The sequence below is a fragment of the Ammodytes marinus genome (assembly GCF_949987685.1).
Source record: "Ammodytes marinus genome assembly, chromosome: 1".
Taxonomy (NCBI): Eukaryota; Metazoa; Chordata; class Actinopteri; order Uranoscopiformes; family Ammodytidae; genus Ammodytes; species Ammodytes marinus.
The window spans coordinates 34394659-34404658 of record NC_137230.1 but is presented as its reverse complement, the minus strand read 5'-3'; the positions used below and the strand labels follow the sequence as shown (position 1 = coordinate 34404658).

General features: G+C 41.8%; 1 protein-coding gene across 2 annotated transcripts in view; it reads right to left on the bottom strand.

Moving 5' to 3' along the window:
• cd276 (CD276 molecule) overlaps nt 1-10000 on the bottom strand; it is a 125847-nt gene that overhangs the window by 94095 nt on the left and 21752 nt on the right. The gene's annotated exons all lie outside the window — the stretch shown is intronic.

Genomic DNA, 10000 nt, shown 5'->3' with positions numbered 1-10000 from the left:
ATAAAATGGTAAATGGACTTGACTTATATAGCGCCTTCTAGCTGATTTTCTCAGCCCCAAAGCGCTTTACATATCTTACCACATGCACCCATTCATACACACACTCATACACCGATGGCAGTAGCTGCCATGCAAGGCGCTCTTCCACCGGGAGCAATTTGGGGTTCACAGTGTCTTGCTCAGGGACACTTCGATATGTGGCGGGGAGACGGGGGATCGAACCTCCGACCCTGCACTCCAGAGGCGATCTCCCTACCCACTTCGCCACTGCCGCCATCATGTCTTCCTTTGTCCTAGTATAACTAAACGGTCCATAATGTACATGTATGTGTTTCTCTAAATACAACTTGTCTTTTTGACTCAATTCTGTACTGTAAAAACGTTGGACACTAATATGATGTAAAAACGAAATAAAGATGTTAACTCTGGCTTCAAGAGGGAAATGGAGATAGAAGGAGGGTTGTATTAGGGATGTTAAGATGTGGCAGGTGAAAATCAAGCCCCAATCCACTGCAGAGCAAGCATAAGTATGTCCCAATTGTATGCAAACTGCATACAGTACTTCATGAACATCTGCAATATAGTAGAGTAGAGTAAAAAGAATGAGTATTCCATTTGGAATGCAGGTACCGGTATATATTTTGTAAGCGTTGTCCATTTGGAGATAATTGTCTATTTTGCTTTGATAACATGCCAAATGTTACACATGTCTGGAAAAATTGCAACACTAAAATACATGTTTTTTAATGTAAGGCAATCAACTGGCAAAGTTTCATGATGATATCTTTAAGTTAAAGGTGTTACCCAGTTTACTTGCAGTGTCTCGCCAATAATTCAGTTTGTTAGTTAGGCTGCCAGCCAGGCAAAGAGAAAAATATACTAAACACACTCCTACGTTCTCTCTCGCCATCATATTGAATCTGCAGCCTTCACTGTTGTCAATCTCACATGCCAAACATTTGTCTCCTCGCTACAGTCTAAAATAGACAATAAACAGTATTACTAAATACTATTTGGCCCCAGGATTAGCATAACACAAACAGTGTTCACACAGAATCACAGCGCTAAGTCACCCCGCTGTGTTCAAATGTGACAGACTGACACCTACTCAAATATGAATGTCTTTGAAAAAACGAAGAAAAAAAAAATCAATGGAGCATTTTTCAAATATATTCCACGACTGCTTCAGAAACATCCAAAGTGTGTTTGTACAGCATGGCAGCACTGAGCGGGAGAGGTGTGTGTGTGTGTGTGTGTGTGTGTGTGTGTGTGTGGAAGGGGTGGGATCTGGCGGAGTAAGCGCTAGGATTGTGTTTGTGTTCGTATAGGGCTTTGCCTCCCGGTGCTAGAAACTACAACAACACCACCTGCACATAGCTTTAGTTAAATCGCTGCTTTAATCTACACAACACACAAAATATGTGTGTATTTTATTTTGTGACTCCCGCTATAGTTTTGCCGATCCCTTTCTATTCAAAGGCTCTTACCGATTTGTCTTTGCATCTGTGCATATGTACACGAAATGTGTGTGTTATTTGTTTGTCTAGACTAGGCTGATAGCAAAGAGTACACTGCATAAGCTTTGTGGATTAGGAGCTATCTCAAGCAACCCAGAGTACATCCATAGCAAAGAGAGAGAGAGAGTGTGTGTGTGTGTGTGTGTGTGTGTGTGTGTGTGTGTGTGTGTGTGTGTGTGTGTGTGCATGAGTGCGTGCATGCGTACGTGGTTGTATGTGAGTGCTTGCGTGCGTGCTTGTATGTGTGTGTGTGTGTGCAAAGTTGTATGTGAGTGTGTGTGTGTGTGTGTGTTTGTGTGTGCGTGCGTGGTTGTACGTCGTTGTACGTGAGTGTGTGTGTGTGTGTGTGCCAGTCTCTGTGTATGTGCGTGCCAGTCTGTGTGTGTGTGTGTGTCTGTGTGTGTGCCTGTGTGCATGCCTGCGTGTGTGTGTGTGAGTACATCCATAGCACATCCATAGTAGTCAGCATTCTCCATTGATCCCTGTCTGCTCTTAACTAACTCTTGACACACTAACGGACGTCACAGGGGTGAAAAAATGCCAGTGGTGCCCCCGAGCAACACACTTTTTATACACTCTACTTTGTACTCTGTCTCTTTAATTGTTATAATCATAGTGACATTTTAGCCCCTTGTTGAGCTGTGTCTCTATCAATTGGTAAGTGTTAAAATCACTTTTTGCTATGGAGGGGAATTTGACGGCTTCAGAAGGTGCAATGATTTACTTCCCCTGTTTCACAATAAACAGGTTTTTGATTTGGGAGGGTTAGTTCATATATGGATGAGCATTGGTAATCACACGAAGCCAAGACACACACACATACACGCACGCACGCACACACACACACACACACACACACACACACTTCTGTAGGAACAGTGCCACCTACTGCAAAACCTCCCAAGTGCAGAGAAGTGTGACTAAAATACTGTTGTCCAAAATAGCCTGTTCTCCATATTAAAGCCACTACGAATAACTTTGTCCGTTGGCGGCCCCTTTGGACAAAAGCGGTAGTATTTTTACGACGCCAGCTGTCGTGTAACTGTTTTCTAGTGCGTGCCGGTCGTGCCAGTCTCAATTGATTAGGAAGCAATATAGTGAATGTCCGTGTGTTGAAAGTCGTGAGGGCACCGGACTCTTTTCGGCTCCGTGAGAGTGGTTAGTGACACAGCATCAACTAATGCCTGATTGCACATGAGTTGATGCAGCAGTGTCACCTAACTACTCTCACAGAGCTGAAAGACTGTGTCCTCACAGAAAGCGAGAGACAGCAGTTAGTAGCCTATGGATCACGATGAGGTAATGTGTTTATGTTGTTGTAAATAGTGACTATTTCAGATGAAAAATGGTAATCTGATGCTGGTGAGGCAAAGTAAACTTTGTGTTAGTACCGCTCATTCATTTAGGAGTAAACACTGCAGTCTAGTTCACTCCCGTGTAATTGTATACACATTGCTTGGCAACGCTCTCGCCTCCTCCCGTCCGTAGCCTATATCACTCTCCCGTTTAGCTTTTCTTCATTGCATTTTCTTTTTTTTCTTTGATGGTTCAGCCCCGTTATCAGTCATTATGACGACAACTAACTGTCTCAAACAAAGCTCCGCTCCCCTTCCCTCACCTGGAGGGATAGGCTTCTCAAATCGCGTTGTTGCGCCACACTGAAATCTGCGACCAATACGGATATGTGACCATAGAGCCTGCACGCGTGAACCGAAAATCGGACTGGGTGTGCGACCAGACCAAACGCAGTAATAAAAACTATATAAAAACATCTTTCTTTGCACTGATGGTCTCGTTTGCTGTTAAAGGTAATTTATGCTTATCAGAGGAAACATGAGGCTGTTTAAAAGATATTTAAATGTTACTCGTGGCTTTAACTGCTACTGGAAATTCTTACATTGAGAAAGGTAAAATATTTTTACCTGTTTTGATCCAAACACAAAATATTGTAATGGTGGATTTCTATTTTAGCTGCAAAAGTAAATCATCAACTATAAAAAAATACAATAAAATACTTTATTATATGTTAATTTAACCATCCATTGGAATGGACCAACAAACAAAAGTGTCTAGAAATTGAAAAGAAAAAAGAAAGTTGAAATCTTGGACACTTTTGTATGAAATCCATTGACGCTTCTCCTTGTCCACACTTCATCAAACTAAAATAGAAACAGGAACATATCATGAAGACTGTCCCAACATACCTATCATAGCCCACTATTGTTTCAAATTGCTCCATAATTTCAACCTGGTGTAAATCAAAGCCAACCAAAGTGACTGTCACTCAACACTTGAACCGGCCTGACCTGTATAGCAAAAAATAAATGGCGGACGTTATTATTTTTTCTTCTCTTTCTTTACAGTGATGACAAAAAAGCTCCTCTGGTGTTATGAAGGGTTTTGTGTCTATCTCCCAGTGTTCTGCCCACAACATTCACTCAGCTATGGCCAGGCAATACAGAAGAGTTATCAGGGTCTAAAGCATGGCAGGAGCGGGCGCTATTGTGCAGCCGTCAATGGGGGATAACCGAAAAAAAAAAAAAATGTCTGGAGTGTGTATTTATTGCTGCCCTAACCTTTCGGGTAATGAATAGGTCCCTGGCATTTTTCTATCATTTTTTTTTGGAGTGGAAGGGTCAGTGACAGCCCTCTCGAGATGTCCGCTGTCCATTAGAAATTGATAGAGAGGGGGAAAAGTAACTAACACACAATTTCAAGGTCATTTTTGTCAAACTACTTTGTTTTGCGCTGAGGACCAACGTGGCTATTAGGTGGTGTGGTGGAGAGAGAGAGAAAGGGAGAGAGATACTGAGAGAGCGAGAGAGGGGGAGAGAGAGAGAGAAAGGGAGAGAGATATTGAGAGTGTGAGATAGGGGGAGAGAGAGAGAAAGAAGAGAAAGAGAGAGAGAGAGAGAGAGCGCAATTAAATCACTCCCTTAGCAGCCCGGGATGACTCACGCCACCGACTTCTTACGGGAAAAAAAGAGGGATGGGGAAAGGGAGGTAGAGAAGGAGGGGGAACGGAAAGAGAGAGAGAGAGAGAGAGAGAAAGAGAGAGAGAGAGAGAATGAGAGTCCGTCTGGCCTTGAGCTCACACACTTTAAAGATAATATCTGGGAACAAGCCAACGCAAGAGTCTGTGCTGAAGACTCACACACTCTAATCCTTCAGCGCCGACCAAAGCCGTGTCAGAGAGGAGAGACAGATAGAGAAAATAACTTTCTCATCCTACAACCTACTGCCTTCTTTAAGAGGTGACCTACCACTGGCCCCCTCCCCCCACGCCCTTAGAGGCTCTATACAGGGACCTCGTGTTGGAGACAGTGACCCGCCATGGGCTTAGGATAAGGGGGAATTTGAGTTAGTGGTTAGTGGTCGACTGATATGGGTTTTTCAATGGTGGAAATTGGTACTGATATTTACAAAGCAGCTATGTCGATGGTCAATATACAGTATATTGGCCATAAATAATATATAATTATGAATAAATAAATGATATAACTTGCTATTGCCAATGTACAGTATATTATATATTGCATAATGTCGATATGTTTGCTGAGTTTTTTTTTTGTTGCAACAATGTTAAAATACCAACAAATGAGAAACAAAATTGAACTTGATTAAATAAATGTAGACACAACAAATATTTATATAAAAAATAAAGTGGAATTATCTATTGCACATGACCTGTCCTGGTGATGGCTCTCTAAAGTATTGCCATGCCAGGGATGTTGTAATTATTCAAATAGAAGAATAAAATAGAAGGTAAATATGTTGGTTAAAAAGCGCTAACATCACGACACAGCAGCCACACTGACTTCTGCCATGCCCTGAAATGTCTAAAAACATTACTTTTTAATTGTGTAAATCAGGTGATCACAATTTTATCAATGTGCTATTAATCTAAACAATTAATCGTTGCATCTATTTTAGCATCATATAGAGGGAATTTGTGGACAGTATGGGAGAGCTTTAGGTCACACAAGGACGGCTGTCCTCACAACAAAAAAAAACACACACATCTGATGTCCTGGTGTACAGAGGTGAACTAACAGGAGCCAGAGCGAATGGGTGAGTTGGTGAGTGGTTGCGCACTGGGCTGTGTTTGATCTGCTTCTGTCTACAGCACATAGCAGCATGTTGTGGCTGTTTGAAGGCCTGTGCTCAGCTCTGCTCCACATGCATTCACTACACAAACATGTTTAAGTGCTGGAGGTGCAAGATTACAACACAAGTGGTCTTCTGCTGTGGTGATACGGGGGTGGGGGATAGCACAGTGTAGCTAAGGCCGGGGATGTCTTGATCTAAAGGGGGGGGGGGAGTGTGTGGGGGGTATGTGTGTGTGTGTGTGTGTGTGTGTGTGTGTGTGTGTGTGTGTGTGTGTGTGTGTGTGTGTGTGTGTGTGTGTGTGTGTGTGTGTGTGTGTGTGTGTGTGTGTGTGTGTGTAAGAGTGAGTGAGTGAGTGAGTGTGTGTGTGTGTGTGTGTGTGTGTGTGTGTGTGTGTGTGTGTGTGTGTGTGTGTGTGTGTAAGAGTGAGTGAGTGAGTGAGTGAGTGAGTGAGTGAGTGAGTGAGTGAGTGAGTGAGTGAGTGAGTGAGTGAGTGAGTGAGTGAGTGAGTGAGTGAGTGAGTGAGTGATTGTGTGTGTGTACTTGTAAAACTATTATTGTGAGAACCAATTTGAGTATTACAAATTGTGTGAGTGAGGACATTTTGGGAAAGTGAGGACATTTTAGCCGATTCTCACTTTGGGACAGGCCTTCAAAGGAGCTGTTTGAGGGGTTAACACTAGGTTTTAAGGTTCAGGTATGAATTAGGTTTAGGTTAGGGTTAGTGTAAGGGTTGGGGCAAGGCATTTTCAGTTTTCATGGTTAGGGTAAGGGGCTATGGAATGCATTACATCAATGTGTGTCCTCACAAGTATAGCCGTAAAAATCTGTATGTGTGTGTGTGTGTGTGGTGTGTGTGTGTGTGTGTGTGTGTGTGTGTGTGTGTGTGTGTGTGTGTGTGTGTGTGTGTGTGTGTGTGTGTGTGTGTGTGTGTGTGTGTGTGTGTGTGTGTGTGTGTGTGTGTGTGTGTGTGGCTTCTCCTCTCTGGATAAAGAGATGCTTAGGAGCCGTGGAGGGCAGGCTGGGCTGTGTCAGACAGTAGGGGATTTACACAGTGCACTTTGTGTTTATGGGCCTCCGCTGTGTGTGTGTGTGTGTGTGTGTGTGTGTGTGTGTGTGTGTGTGTGTGTGTGTGTGTGTGTGTGTGTGTGTTTATGGGCCCCGGCTCTGTTTGAGTGCCTGTGAGACGGAGACGGGCACTTTCACAGCAGACGTGATATAAAGTCATTACAGCCTTTTTTGCCGAGCGTTGGCAAACCGCCCTAGCGACCAGCAGCAAGCCATAGCGACGATGGCTTCAGACAACCATATATTCACACCACTCTCAACTACTCCACTTAAAAGACCACACACACACACACACACAGACAAAGAGTCACACACCGATAGAGAGAGACACACACACACATACACACACTCACACATAGTCACACACCGATAGAGAGAGACACACACACACACACACAGAGACACACACACACACACACACACACACACAGATATAGAGACAAACACACACACATACACACACACACACACACACACACACACAACGTCATGCTTTCCCCAGGTGTACAAGGCTGCAGCTGGATTTACCATGTTATCCGCATAGGGCCAGGTGCTGCTACAGCTAAGAATAGGAGATTGGTATGTATGTTCATTGGACCTGTATTTATACTCAAGAGATCATTGGAGGGTGACCCTCATTTACATTGATTGTATACATACCAGTTTACAGAGCCTAGGCTGTGTATTAATACTGGATTATTTTTCAGCTCACACAGGTAGTGGATCGTGAGGAGACATAAGTAAGATACCCATCATTTAAAAAATTGCTCTTGCACTCATATACCAAACTGATCTTTTCGTGATTAGTTTTTGAGATGTGGAGTTTATCTGTCCCATCTATAGAGGGATAAGATGAGAAGATTTTTGCAATGATCAACAGTTTGCCCCGAAAACTCACATTCACTGAAGCATGCGGTCAGATCGTGTCTATGTGTATAACTGAAGGATGATCCAAAAAAAAATAATAAAATAAAATTCAGCCTTCCGAGTACTTAGTTTTTTTTTGCTATTTCACACTTTTCTCTCAAATTCTGGGCACTAAATTGGTTTAATTTGAGTTGCAAACGCACACACACACACACACACACACACACACACACACACACACACACACACACACACACCTTCTGCAGGCCTGAAATTATGGCTTTAGAAGGTTTGATTTCATGTCGGTAAATGGATTTGAATTGTGACCAGTTTGCAAAATCAGTTTTCAAATGACCATAAAGAGTCCGGCAGCGTAATCCACTTCTCTGCTGTCCATCTGCATCCTCAGTCCAATGCTCCAAACCCTTTCTATGGACGCCAAAACACACACACACACACACACACACACACACACACACACACACACCCCCCCACACACACACACACACACACACACACACAAAACAAGCTGTATTTCATGACTGTTAGATTGTAGTAGCCCCTCAGGCGCATCACATGTATTTTTCGTACGGAAATTGTTGCCACTAAATTGGCATTGTAATCATGTGTATGCTGCATACATCAGGAATGGTGAGCGATAATATATGAAAAGTATTTTGCCTATGACTGGTTAGCAACAAGTCTCATCTCATTTGAGTATTATCTTTATGTGTGTGTGTGTGTGTGTGTGTGTGTGTGTGTGTGTGTGTGTGTGTGTGTGTGTGTGTGTGTGTGTGTGTGTGTGTGTGTGTGTGTGTGTGTGTGTGTGTGTGTGTGTGTGTGTGCGTGTGTGTAAAAATCTTTATAACTTGAGTAAATAGGATGACGCTTTCTACCATACGTTTGCCTTTATGCACAATTTTAAAGCATTAAAAAAAGTCATATTTCCAACATTGTTTCTGTTATAGTTTGTGGCCTATAAACTTGGATTATAGCTTATTATGCATATTTTTTTGTTTTGCACTCTTGGTCTATTGAGGTTAATTCTTGCTCATTTTCTATGCATTCATCTCTGTCTTTGTTTAGCATTTTTTTAAACTCTCCTTAACCTACATGCACGGACCGGTATCCCTTATTTCAGCACAAACTAAGCCATAAGTCTGACAAAGTATAAAGCTGCCAGGAACGCAAAAACTACAATAATGTCACAGGCGCCTGTAAAACAATTTCAAATCATCACTCAAAATATTACCATACAGTTCAAAGTTGGAAAGAATATTGTTCCACTTTTTTTTATTTTGGCAGACACAAATACAACTGTGTCTGTGTAATTGTTTTTTTGGCCTTTTTCATTGAAATACTGTGTGGCTGTCAATCACGTAAAATGTATTATTCAGAATGTGATTGTTGTTTTTTTTTTTTTTTTTTCAAATAAGATTGATGGTGTCCACAGAGTACAGACAGACATGAATGAGCTACTGTGTGGAAGCCTGAATCAGCATTTCCCCACTATGTCTCTGCCTAATATATAAATAAAGTTATGTTCAATAAAATATGCTCAGCGTATTCCCCAATGAATAAAACTACTCAGAAGAGCATTTTTCCTAAGTTGTATTAAAGGCCTACTTCACCGGTTTGAATATGAAGGTGTATTGAATTATGAGATCCTATGTAGTATAAATGTGCAAAAAAAAAAAAAAAAACGGTTCATCCTAGCCTGAGAAAAGGCAGAAAGAGTGTTTTTTTAACCCTATATTTTTCTTTCTCGTGACATCACAGAAAGAGAAATATAGGGTTAAAAAAAACGTACTTTGTAAATATTACTGTGATGTCACAGTAAAAGACATCACAGTAATATTTACAAAGTAAGTTTTTTTTTAACCCTATATTTCTCTTTCTGTGATGTTACGAGAAAGAGAAATATAGGGTTAAAAAAACACTCTTTCTGCCTTTTCTCAGGCTAGGATGAACCGATTTAATTTTTTTTCGCATATTTATACTACATAGGATCTCAGAATTCAATACACCTTCATATTCAAACCGGTGAAGTAGGCCTTTAATGTCACATTGACCCAATAAGCCATGCACACTTTGAGGATTTTTCTTATAACTTTGCACACATGTCGACTCCGATTCAAAGATGAATTGATTCCATTTTGGAGGACAAAGGTTATTGCGACCTAATACAGTGTACTGTGAGGTCTCAGTGACATTGTACCATATTGTAGCTTCTCATGAGCGTTACCTTGCCTACCACAGCTGTTGAGGAATATAACTTTCAAGATAAGATTCTAGTATGTTTATTTTTTTGGCATTTTCAAGCTTTATTAGATAGTACAGAGTTGAAATGGGGAGACAGAGAGAGAGAGAGAGAGAGAGAGGGGGGATGACCTGCAGTAAAGGTCCACGGGTCGGATTCGAACCCGCGACCACTGCAACGA